This window comes from Diceros bicornis, chromosome 5 (assembly GCF_020826845.1).
Source record: "Diceros bicornis minor isolate mBicDic1 chromosome 5, mDicBic1.mat.cur, whole genome shotgun sequence".
Lineage (NCBI taxonomy): Eukaryota > Metazoa > Chordata > Mammalia > Perissodactyla > Rhinocerotidae > Diceros > Diceros bicornis.
Window position 1 is genome coordinate 92442848 of NC_080744.1, and position 12970 is coordinate 92455817.

Here is a 12970-nt window from a genome sequence, read left to right on the forward strand (position 1 = left end):
ATATTTCACTTTCCTCCCTACTATTAAAAAAAAAGATAACATTGATGATAAATGGCCTTAGTGACACTGACAAAAAGGAGGGCCTAGGTTGGACTGGACCCCAGCCCTTCCTACAGGGGTCAGCGCTTCTCAGACGCAAGCAGAACACCAGCCCCGTGTTCAAGAGGCATAGAAAGCCCAGATTCTAAGATGAACATTTTCAAGCTTGTCGACAAGTACCTCAAACTTTTTAAAATACTGTGGGAGACCAGTAAGCACTTCTGCCCCCCATTTGGCCCCCTGGCTGCCAGTTTGCAAACCGTCGATTCGCACTAGATCCGAGGTTTGTTATTTTCTCTTCGGTTTGCCTGTTTTCTGAGGCAACAGGGTAGGTATGGAGCCTGGGTTTATCTGTGTACGCAGGCTGGGATTCTGGCAGGCGGGTCTGCGTCAGGGCCTCCTGGCTGTGCTCGCTCGGGAAAGAGTGCTGGTGAGGAGTGGGTGAGAAGGGTAAGCGTTCACATCCTTGAGTTCAGGGAGAGCAAGTCTGTGTGCGGTCAGGTGACCCGGCTCCACCAGTCAAGGTGGGGCGTGGGGGGGCAAAGGGAATTATTGGAAACGTCCCTGTGGAAATGAAGGTTTCTGCATGATCTCTCTCCAGGAGTCTCCCTGGGGTCAGGCAGCCCTCTCCTGCCCTGCTCAGCCAGGGCAGCAGAACAAGGATGAGGACAGAGAGGCGGGCCGGTGTCCAGGTCTAGTGCCTCCTCCAACGCAGGTAAGGCCGGCTTCAGCACCAATGCCGGACGCTACTCTGGCATTCACCCCGGGGGAGCTCGAGATCCCGGAGCCCAGCCACGCGGCAGGAGAGAGGAAAGGCGGCTAGCTGCTGGCCCACGGATCTCCCAGAGTTGTTGCCATGGCCACAGGGACTTTTGATGTGAAGCGCGGTGACACCCCCCCTTCCCGTCTCCACTCGCCTTCTGGATGACGTCATGGACGTCCGTGGCCCTGACAGGCCACCTTAGGTTGGTCTCGGCTTTAAAGCAGCTGGTCTCCCCTGGCCCCCCAGCCACGGCGACTGCGTCTACACTCGGAGGACCATGGCCGGACTCTGGACCCACCTCCCGCCCTGGCAGCGCGGCCACTGCTCCGGACAGAACAGATTGCCCGATAGAGGTAAGTATTCAAGGGGTGCTTCATAAAATATCTTCCTCAAACTCCAACCCTCTCCCCCCGCCCGCGGTCCCTGCTCTGCAGCTCTTGGGGGAGAAGCAACGAGCCAGCGGCGGGATAGTGAGGGGGCTTTCTTCTAGAAAGAAATGGAGAGCAGCGGTCTTCCTTCCTGGCCGTGGTAACATGCCAGGTAACATCCCGACCAGGGTCCCCCCGGTCCAGTCCTCCTCTGCCCGGGTCAAGGGCTCGGGATCAGAGGAACAGCCCACTGGAGCTGAGACTCGTGAGCCTGAGCCTGGGGCTGCTTCAGAGAGCCGGGGAGGAGGCCGTCGGGCTTGGCATCTGCCGAAGGTACCGAGCCCAGCGCCAAATTCACCAAGAGGAGGGAAGGCGGCGAGGGCCATGGGGAGAGGGGGGCGGCCCAGCACCCCGGCAACCTAGCGCCCCTACGGAGCGCTCTGCCAGCTCGAGTTGTGGGGGCGTCTAGTTCTCGTACCCACCCGCGGGGCGATGCCAAAACCCGGCTTGCCCTTTGTCTGGCTCCGTCAGGCGCGCCCTCGGAGATGGGCAGCACCACAGCCTCGGGAGTGCGCGCTCCCCGGACCCAGCCTCCCCAAGCCCACCACTGCCGCTCGCCTCCCGCGCCGCTCGCCCTTCAGATTCCAGATGCAGCAGACCTGTTGCATGCAGAAAAGCGGTTGAGTTAGGTGTTCCAGGCCTCGCCTCCCTTCCTCGCCCGACACGACCAGCCACAAGATCTGAGCGCCTGGAGTCCGAGGACTCTGCCTGCAGACGCCCACAGAACCTATTGCCGAAGAAGAAAATATGGGAATTGCCGGGAGGCAACTGGGTAATCGTCCCAGTGCAAAGGGCTCCTCCTACCGCTTCGATTGCAGCAAATAATTCCATTAACCCGGGAGGGGAAAGGAGAGGCGCGGGGGATTACGCCCCGGAGGGAGCCTGGTCTGCTGAAAAAGCGCATCTGGTGCAGACACGTCCTAGGTGAGCCTTTTCCCCCAGCGGACCCTTCGGGTCCCTACCTTGGGGGTCAGATCCAGCTGCTGAATGTCCCCACAGCCCCTCCCTCGCAAATCCGAGCTCCAGCTTCAGCACCAGAGGCTGGACAGCGCCGCGGCCCGAGAGCGCCCGGGGTGGGTTCCCGCGCGCGGTGCAGCCTCCTAGCCCCACGCCGCTCGCGCTCGCAGTCCCTCAGTCCCCACGCCGAGGAGGCCAGGAGGTGAGGCAGGGTTTTCCAAGGAAAGGGGGATTCATCTTCCTCATTTCTCCAGGGATTTAGGTGTCGGATTCTAGGAGGGCGTTCTATCTCCCCTTCGCTAAAACTAGTTGAATAACTTGGTGCTAACAGGGAATAGAAGAGAAAAGAGGCGCGTCTGTAAGTGGTGAGCGTAGTTAGGTTAAGCGGGACAAGGATCTACTGGCAACCGCATTCGCTGGTGTGCTGTGAAAGATCGCTACATCCAAGTCCTGTTCTCTCTCAATCCCATTCCTGCCCCACCTTCCTCCTTCTCCCCCTCTCTCCGTACGCCTTGGGTGAATGGAGGGAAAAGAGTGGGATGGACCAGATATTGAGATATTGAGGCTGAGGTAAGAAGTATATTTTATCTGGGTCGCAATATCTGAGTGTAGATGAAATCTGTCCAAAATGAACAACAAGGTTGGCATTTTTTGCCAAAGGAGCCCAAAGTGCCCTTTGTATAAGAAGCAGAGATGACTGTTTTGCTAGGGAGGGAAAAAAGTCGCGGACGGGCTTTCACAAAAGGGCTAACCGAGATGGGGGAGGAGAGGGGGGTAACAGGACCTGGGCACTAGAGTGTGGTTACCAGGCAACCAGCTGCAGCCCCTGCCTCCTGTTGCCTTGGTTACAGTGAGTGGAGGGGCTTTGGTCACTGATTATCCGTGATCACCTTGATTCTTTAAAATATCTGCCTTCTCCGGGCTGGGTGGGAGTCACAACTGCTCCCCCGCAAATCCTCAGAGGGTTAAAAGGAAATCCTGGAAGGTGAATTTTTCCTTTTAAGTCAAAGTGCCTCGCGAAGCAGCTACCTTTCCACCCTGGCAATCCTTCCCACCGTCTCCCAGCCTCAGAGAGGTAATCATATCCCACTCTACTGTTTCTTTGAGATCTACAATTAGGGCTTTTATTTTTTTCATTTAGTCCTTCAGACGGAAGGGTTGATCCCCCACCCCTTTAAATGAGAAAAACACATTTACTCTTCTTGGATGAACAGAAGGGAGACGGGGCAACAGTCCAAAGGTGTCTCTGGTAGAGAGAGGCTTTCTCCTTGGTTTGGAGTGGTTCCTCCCTCCCTAAACACTGATCTCATGGGGGGAGGGGCTGAATTCTAGATCACCCCCTCTTCTCACCTCTCCCCACAAACCACACAGAAAGCACAGGTAGGTGGAAACAGAGATCGCTTAGCAAATAGCCACCAGCATCACCCACATCGATTCCTCAAGATTCTCTTCTATTTTCTTCCTCTCCAGCACTGACTTCCTAAGTAGCAGATACAGCACTTAAAGCTTCCAATCCTCTGGTGTTTTCTGTTTCCCTTGATTGACAAATATTGACTCCACTTTTCACCTGTCAGCCTTGTCCGTCTGTGTTCATTTGTAATATCTGGGTGGGAAATAATTTTAATTTTCCAAAGACAGCTGTAACATTCTCAGAATGATTTAAGGGGAAATCGCTAGTAAGTTAATAGAACAACCTGTGTTCTGTGCATTATTTCATCTAGAATACTTTTTAAGAGCCATGAACCTTTTCTTTCCAAAATAAAACCTTGTTTTAACCCTGGCTATCATTTGACAACACAAGAATGGAGGAAATCTATTTCAGGCAGAAACTATTATATCTTTACCTACCATGCCCTGCATCAGTAAACACACATATCTTTCCCTTTCTCTTCTTCATCTTTTCCTTCACTCATTGCTAATATAAAAAAACTTTTAAATCACTATAATTTAATCTAGGAAGGCCAAAATTACCCTCCATGGACTGGCTAGATATAGTTTTGGGGACATTTACATTAAAATGCTTTTCCCTCACATGTTACTATAGAAACTTTTTAGTCCAGACCAGACAGCTGGTCTACTTTTTGTACTTTTCTTCCCAAAGAAGTGCCTTCCTTTATGAGTTCTCTGGGGCAGCTATCATTGATCACATCAATAATGTCCCATAGCAACAGTTTTTTTTTTTTTTTTAATTATTATTCCTTTTCTGCTCATTTTCTTTATGGACAAAGGGTCCACTTTCCTTTCAAGAAGAGAACTGAGATCTTATTGGCCAGAAAGGGGGAAGCATTCTTTTATTGGTTGGTGTGGATTGCCTTGTCAGCCAATCAGAGGATGCCATTTATCCTTTTCTGACTAGCTGAGTGAGCAGGGTACCCGGAATAGTTGAATCTGCCTTAGTTACATTAAGTAGCAAAGGATGGAACACAGAGTTCTGGGACCCAGGATCCGGGATTTGCTTTGGCTAATCCAGATTGCATTTGATCTGCATTGATGAACTTTGCTACCTAGTTATTTGTAGCTGTCTTGAGCACGCCTGCATAATACATTATTCTATGGACTTTTTTTTTCATTTTAAAATATATCATACTAATCTTTCCAGGTCAGTGCAGGTTATTGGTATTAGCACCCCAAGGGGCCAGGGGCCACTTCACCCAGAAGTACAGACCTGGTCCCCACCCCTAGAGATTTGGTGAAAACTTTTGGGGATGAGGATGGGAAGACAGAAGAGGGGAGAGTTGTGTTACCTATGACAAATCGATATCTCAGCTTTTGGATTCATTCTATCCAGCTCTGGTGTCCCTGGTAGTTTTATTTGTTTTTCCACTTTAATTCTTCACAGATGCTCTTCTGGCCTGCATTTTCAGTGACAAGTAGAAAAGCTGGGCAGATGGAGACGATGACCCTCCAATTCAGTGTAAGAGCAGACCCTGCACTTCCAAGGAAGGCTTGTGGCCCAGAGTTGATGGTGATCGCTGGAACTGGAGATTGTCCCAGCCCCTCATGGCCCTGGAGATGGGCAAGTCTTTTTTTTTTTTCTTTCTCCCTGCACCAAATAGTCCTATTTAGGGATGCTGGCATTAGTCTCCACTTCTCCAAAAGGAAGAAGTGTCAAAGTTCCCTCCCTTCCAAGACAGGAACTCTCTACAACAGCCTGGGAGACGCTTTAACCTGTTAAAGCCCTAACGTGAGTACAGACATCTTGGTCCGTCTTTTCTTGGTTCTTGGCTGGAGAGGATGCTGGGAGTGGATAGATGCTGGACCGTGATGGTGCTATCAACAGCCACCTCCTTCAGTGGCCCCATCTGCGCCAGGGTTTCCACGGGACCATGAGCCCCAGTGCTAGACTATAAGCCCTTCAATATCAGGAGTGATGTCTTGTACACCTTTGATTACCTGGAGCTTAGTTATGTTTAAAGTAGGGGCTCAACAAATGTTTGAACTAAATCCTACAGGCTAGTATTAGGACAAGTCTCTTAACTTCCTCTTTATGACAATGGCAGCTCTAGCCCTAGACCCTCCCCCACCTCTCCCTTCCAAAAGCTTCATATTCTCTAGCTCACAGATAAATGAAGGCTCAGTTAATTGTTACCATGGTTACGTGGGGTGGCCACACTGACATCCCCATCACCCATTACTGTCAGGAGGAAAAAGAAAGGAGGGCTTGGGGATCATTGTCAGGGAGGAAACCATGGAAACAAGTGTTGCTAGGGGGATGGCTTTAAATTCAGAGGAAAGAAACCAGAAGTGGGGAGAGGGAGTTGGTGGGCTCAAGGGCAGGTCATTTTTTCAAGGTACGTTTCTCTGAGACTATGGCAGCCTCTTTTGCTACTTGCACCTTCCCCCAACCCAGATAGAGCCCCGAGTCAAAGAATTTTAGAAAACAGGGGCCACTGTAAGGCTCAAGTCCATCTTCATTGGTCCTGCAAGGAAAAAGCCAATGAAAACTGATCTGTTGTGTTCACACCTCATGGTCATCCTTTATCCCTGCACTCTGCCTCTTTGCCAACCAGTTTCACACACTGTGAGCCAGGCTCTGTGCTGGGCACTGGGATACAGTAATGAGCAAAAGCACCCCTGCTCTTGTCCAGGACAGCAACTTGGTGGCTTTAGGGCCAGGGTTGCTCACATGGGCTGGGCTGGACAGTCCTGCATTGTGGTGTCCAGAGGGCTGCCAGGATTCTCTCCAAACTCTCTGTGTAATACCTTTTAGCTTATTTATTACCACCTGAAGTTTACAGAGAGCTCCCTGAGGACGGCCTGTTTTTCCTGGGAATATCTGGGTTCTGACTCCCCCTGGGAACCCCTTGCAGCTTGGTGAGCCTTATTCTCCAAGATCAGCACTTAATGGCTTTGTCTCTGAAACTATGCACCAAGGATAATGTCCTCGCCCTCTCTCAATACTGCCAGAGACACGGGGGTGGTTGCTGTTGTTGTTTGAAAGGGAAATAAAGGACAACGAGCAGTTTCTCCTCCTTGATGGGTTTAGATGGGGGGGGGGGCTCAGCTTCCTGCAGCTTGGAGCAGCATTGCCAGCCCCTCACTGCCAGTGGGGAGGAGGTCCTAGCCTCCTGGGGAGGGGTACCTCACCCTCACATCCTCCACGGCAGAACTCTGCGTTTTCTAGGGCTGACAGCTGGCAGGAGCCGGGCCTCTGAGCTGGGCACTGCCAGCCTTCTCCATGGCCGCCCTCTGCCCCTCAGTTGCTCCGTCTCCAGGCAAGCTAGTCCCCACTCTGGGTGGAGAGAACAAAACGGAGGATGGAGGGTGGACTACAGAGGAAGAGTACTCAATTAAAAAGAGAAAGAATTAAAAGCAGCACCAATAGGGAAAGGTAATTATCCTTCAGCTGCTGCAGAAATACAATTAGGGCCGTGCACTCTGAGCCGCCAGGATATTGTGGCTTTTGCTAATTAAGAAGCGGATATGCCCTGCCAGTGCAATTAGAGGCCGGCGAGGCAGCGGGGGCCTCGCCTTTCCTCCATCAGGGAGATTAACCGGGAGCCCAGCGCCGGGCCCGGGGGAAGGGGGCCTGGGGCCAGGACACCACCCTCCCCTGCCCACAACCATCTCTCCTTTTCCTCTGCTTTCTCTTCTGCCTGCCCCAGCACCTCCACTTCCTTCTGAGCTGTGGCTCAGGAAGCCCTGGGAGGATTTTCGCCATGGGCTATGACTGTAGGCTTTGGGAGGATGCGGGGCGGGCACCTGGTAGAGAGGAGTCCCCATTACCTGGAGCTCTTCCTTTTTTTCCATCTCCATGATTACAATTACTGAAGAAAGAGAAATGAACCGCCCGCCTGCCTCCCTCCAAAAATAAGATCTTATTATAAAAGAAAGTGTGCTCATTGTAGAAAATGGAACACTCCGGAGAAAGAAAAAGAAAATATGAACACCACCCCCGCCCCCCCCATTCTGAGCAGAGGCTCGGGAGGATTCTGAGGTGGGGGCGGGGTGGTGGGAGGAGCCGGACGTGGCGGTGGGGGCGGGAGAGGCGCTGGCCCTGCGGGAGCGTCCCCAGATCACCGGAGGTCGCGGGCAGTGGCCCGGCCAGCCCCATCTGGAAGACTAGTGATTTTGTTGTTGTCTCGCTGCGCCCAACAACAAGTCCCAGTCTGCCGCATGGTGCCGGCCACCGCAGCGGGTTGGGGGGCGCCCCCTTTCTGGCTATTCCTGTCTGTGCCTTCCCTGTCTCCTAGAAAACACCCCGAACACCCCGGGGCAGCGCACCTCAGGGAGACTTCCAGAAACAAGGACAGAGGGGAAGCGTGGGTGGGGAGAGGGGGGACAGGGTCTCTCTCCTGGGGACCCTGGGTTGCTCCCACACCACTGACCAAAGGGCAGGGAGAGAGAACTCCCTTCAGCTACTCGCTGGTGCACCCAACAGGCGTTTGTGGTTGGGCACCCACAGCGTGAGGTGCCATTTGACCCCACGCAGGGGCTCAGCAGTCTGGATGTCTGCAGGAGGGAGCCACGGGTGTGTGCAGGCACAAAGGGGTTTGTGTGCTCATGGCCCAGGTGCCTCTGATGCTTGGTGCCCTGGCAGTGATGTGGAGGATACGTCTGACCCCGGCCAGCCGCCTGGAGCTTGTCTGGTGCCCACCCCAGGGCTGAGAGTGGACTTTGGGTATGAACCTTCTTCTTGGCCCAGGATCTGCCTCAGTGCTTCTGGGCCCAGAGGTGTCACCAAGGGAAAAACTGGGGTGGGGAAGCCCAGTCCCCCAACTCTGTTTGGGGGCCATCCCCCACTGTGGCAGAAGCATTGATCATAAAAACCATTTTCCAGCCTTTCCCAAGCTTCTGAGTTGAGGGGGCACCTTGCCCTAAGACAGTCACCAAGTTCCAGTGATGAGATCCTCAGTGGGGATAAATTTTTCAAGCAACAAACTCAAAAGTCCTCCCGAGTCCTCTCCAGTTACATTCCCAACCTGCTTCTCCCTCCTCACAGCAGGCATCAGGCACCCCTGGAGCCCTGGGGCCAGAGAAGGGGAGAGTTGGTCAGCAGCCTTGGGAGGCAGAAAAGGCAGTCTCTGTTTCAGAACACGAAAGCATCTTGCCAACTTAAACTGGGTTGGGAGTCGTACTCCCTTAGCAAACACTGAAATTGCAACCATGAGCTGAGCTTACCCTGCCCCTACCACTTGCTAGCTGTGTGACCTTTGGCAAGGCACTTAACCTCTCTGAACCAAATCAGCCCTCACTTCCACCCAGAGGCTGCTGCTGTCACTGATTCAGCTGCGCCTCCAGTTCCTCCACACTGGCTCTCTTCTCCCTCATTTCCTGCCTGAAGCCAGTGGGCAGCCAGTCCTATTAGAAATCTCATTCACACTTGAGAAGGTTGCAAATTGGTGTCCTCAGCAGGTGTCTGCCCTTCACTGGGGGAGGGGCTGGAATGGACAAAAGGGGCAGAGCTGGGGAACAAGAGAGGAGCGGAGTCAGATCTCTTCCAGGCAGCCCTTAGCATCCTGGGCTGGTGTGGCGACAGAAGGGGGAGGGATCCTGCCTCAGTGAAACAAACATCTGGGGAGGGAAGGGGGTGCAGTTCTGCCGTGAGAGATGGAGAAGAGAGCCGCTGTGGATATGCAGCAGGGTATAAAACAGGGAGCTAGGCAGGCCCTGGTGGGCTGAGGGGCGAGGAGGGAGTCCTGGCTTTGAAGTCAGACACCCCAGTTCCACTACTTGCTGGCTGTGTCGCTCAACATCTCTGAGCCTCAGATTTCTCACTTGTGAAATGGAATTTATCACATCTACCATGCTAGGTTGTTATAATTCAGCAAGAAAAGCGTCATATACATAATGACATATGTAAATACTCAATAGTAGTCTCTTTGCCTCCTCTTTCCTGGTTTTTCTCTTCCCTGACCTGAGGCACCCACAGGCCCCATTCCCTGAGTAGGAACAAGGTCTCCTCTGTCCTGTAGGAGTTTTATCCCATTTAAATGCTTATCCTTCCTCTCCCCAGATCAGTATCTTGTCCATTTCATGGGGCTCAAGATATATTGAAAGAATGAATATATTCCCCTCCCTCCCGTTTTTTTTTTTTTAAAGAATATGCCATTTATTTATTTATTTACTTACTTTACGTACTTACTTATTTAGAGGAAGAGTGGCCCTGAGCTAACATCTGTTGCCAATCTTCCTCCTTTTTTCCTTTTTTCTCCCCACCGGGCGGGCCCCTCCCTCCCGTTTTAAAAAGGCAGAAACCAAGGCTTAGAGAGGTTGTGTTACTTACCTCTAGGTCACTCAGCAAAATCCACTGCTGACTACTTCTTAAGGTAACTTTCTAGGTGTCTCAGAACACAAAAGGGTTGGTGACCCAAGGGTCAGGGCATCTGGGGTGTGTCTGACTTCAAAGCCAGGACTCCCACTCCACCCCCTCATCCCCCCAGGGCGTGCCTAGCTGTCAGTGTTTTTTACACCCTGCTGCATATCTACAGGGGCTACCTGGGTCCCCTTACCTTAACTGCACGGACCCGGTTTAGGCCGCCGGCAGCCCGGTTTCCAGCTCTCACAGCTGGTTCTCAGGATGAGCAGGGAGCCTGCGCCCTCTGCTGGATATTCTAGGTAGCTGCGCTTTAGCGGCGATTCTCAGTCTTGGCTGCAAACTGGAATGACCGGGCGAGCTTTCACAATCTCCGTGTTCAGGCCCCGCCCCGTACCTGTTAAATCAGAATCTTGGCATGTGACCCAAGCAGCAATGTTTTTTAAAACTCCGCAGGCGATTCCAATGTTCAGCCGAGATTGAGGACCACTGATTTAAAGATTAGTCTAGAATGGAACAAGTAACCGTGGAGGATAAAATTCCTCTGGATCAAATCTCTCCAGTTTTCCATAAAAAATCAGTCATGTGAGACTTAACCTGGGCCTAAGAACCCTGGAAATTCTCAGACGTTGAGGGAAGGTATAAAGCTATCATAAGTGTCTTGGTGACAGGCTGTGTCCAGGTAGAGCCAAAGTCACTGTGGGATCCAGAGTGCTAATAGAGAGGAATCTGCTTGAATAAAATGCGTCAGTTATTTGCATTTGACTCCCAGAGTTTTGTTAGCTTCATACCCTCTAAACAAAGAATCTTAAACTTGAGCATCATCAGAAGCTGTTGAATCAGCTTGTTAAAGCGCAGATTGCTGGGCCCCACCCTGTGAATTTCTGAGTCAGGAGGGCCAACAAATTCCCAGGGGATGCCCAGACTGCTGGTCTAGGGCCACACTTAGAGAACCACTGCTCCAGGTCGACCCCCACTTCAAGTCTGCACCTGGTCCAGCAGACTGGGAATCCCATAGCATCCCAAATAGTCCTCAAAACAGGTACCCTAGGCAGGCAGAATGGTGCTTTGACTGTGGCAAAATGATTTATAAGCGCAAAACAGATCAAGTCCTAGGTCTCAAGTGCTTCCAGACTGACAAGGTGGAGGGGAAAAGTGGGTTCCATAGGGGCGGGCCTTGGGTTGTGGGCTTTCTTCCACCAAGCCCCAGCTCAAGGTGATTCTGTTATAGAGGAGCCTCAGTCTTTGTGGAGAGAGGAGATAATTTCACTCCAGGAATGGGAGCGTGAGGTCCCTAAAGGTGGGATTGGAAGTACTGCTGTCCACAGTCAAGATGCCACTATTGGGCCACCTGTATTGTATACCTGGGGACCTTCAACTTTTTTGCTTGATAATATTCTTTATCATAAGTCTAAGTAGTTACAAATGATATATTGTAAATATTGATGTGTTAATAAAACGTGTCCATAAATGAATGCAATGGAGACTATCATAGCATTTGATACCAACATTAACCATTTTAAAAGGAGGTAAAAAAACTCTTAGTGACAGTGTTGAATTTCAGGGAGCCCTGTGCTCCCAGAAAGCAGCAATGGTTAAGAAATTCTCCCCATCCTTTTGTGCTCTGGAATCGGCTTGCTGCAAAGAAGCACCCTGCTGCATCTGACTGAGAGAAGACTCATGGATTCCCCCATTGTGTGCCTACCGTGAGGCCTGGCACAGACACTCCAAATTCTCATTCTTTGCCTCATAAATGATTAGCTGAACTGCTGGGCTCACTCGTCAGTTGGAACAAAATGCTTGTTAACCAAACTTTGGTTCAGTTTCTCTTCTTGCCCCAGGTCTCGAAACTATGGCCCACTCTCAACCAGACCAGTTTACAATCCCTCCTTAACGACCCCTCCTGAGAACAGGCTGGCCTCTGGGTGCTCGGGTCTACTCTCCAGATAACGGATCAGGCCACTCCTGTCCATCCCGCCTCCCTGTATCCTGTTCTTTCTAGCCTTGATTATTCCTCCCTATAAAAGAAAACCTTTTTTTGCCTAACCTTGAGAGCTAGCAGATCTCACGATCAGCACGCTTTCCTTATTGCAATAGTTCTTCCCTCCTCCTCCCGGCCCCCCTCCCCCAATAATCTTTTCCAATAACATCTCTCCTTACTAAGTCTGGATTTGTTCTGTATTTACTATATATGCAACATTCTTTTTTCTTCTTGAACTTATATTTCCGTTCAAATTCTGCTATGTTGTTATCCTAGCATAATATATTTTCATGCTTGGCAGTATTTTCTGGAGCATCCAATCACATAAAATTATGTATATCAATTTGAACTTGTTAACTCTAAAAAAATGTTCTGTGACCCATAAGGTTCTAAGTGTTCATTTTTTTCCTACTGGATTGAGATATTGTTGCGATTCTTTGTAGTACATGTGATCAAATAACAAATATATAGCATTCATTATATGAGTGATAATCTTTAAACATTAGAAGTAAATTTTTATTGGGAATGCCCTTGAAAATATGTTTCCTAAAGAGATAGAGTGGGCCAGCCCCGTGGCTTAGCGGTTAAGTGCGCGCGCTCTGCTGCTTGCGGCCCGGGTTCGGATCCCGGGCGCGCACCAAGGCACCACTTCTCTGGCCATGCTGAGGCCGTTCCCACATACAGCAACTAGAAGGATGTGCAACTATGACATACAACTATCTACTGGGGCTTTGGGGGAAAAAAATAAATAAAATTAAAAAACTAAAGAGATAGAGTGAGCCAGTTGTTTCTCCACTAAGTTTATAAATCCAGGGATGAATATTACCTTTTGCAAGAATGAGACAGATTTGGGCTTTCTGTTTTGTTTTTATGGATGTTAACACCGATAAACATTGTTCACATGAAAAGCAGAAGTGGAGGGAGGTTTATTCTGGCAATGTCTCTCAGTTCTTTTAATTCCTAATTATCTATCCTCAAAAAAAATATTTTTAATGACCTATTAGCTGACAACATGATTAAATCCTCTTCTTGGATGGTAGTGAAAG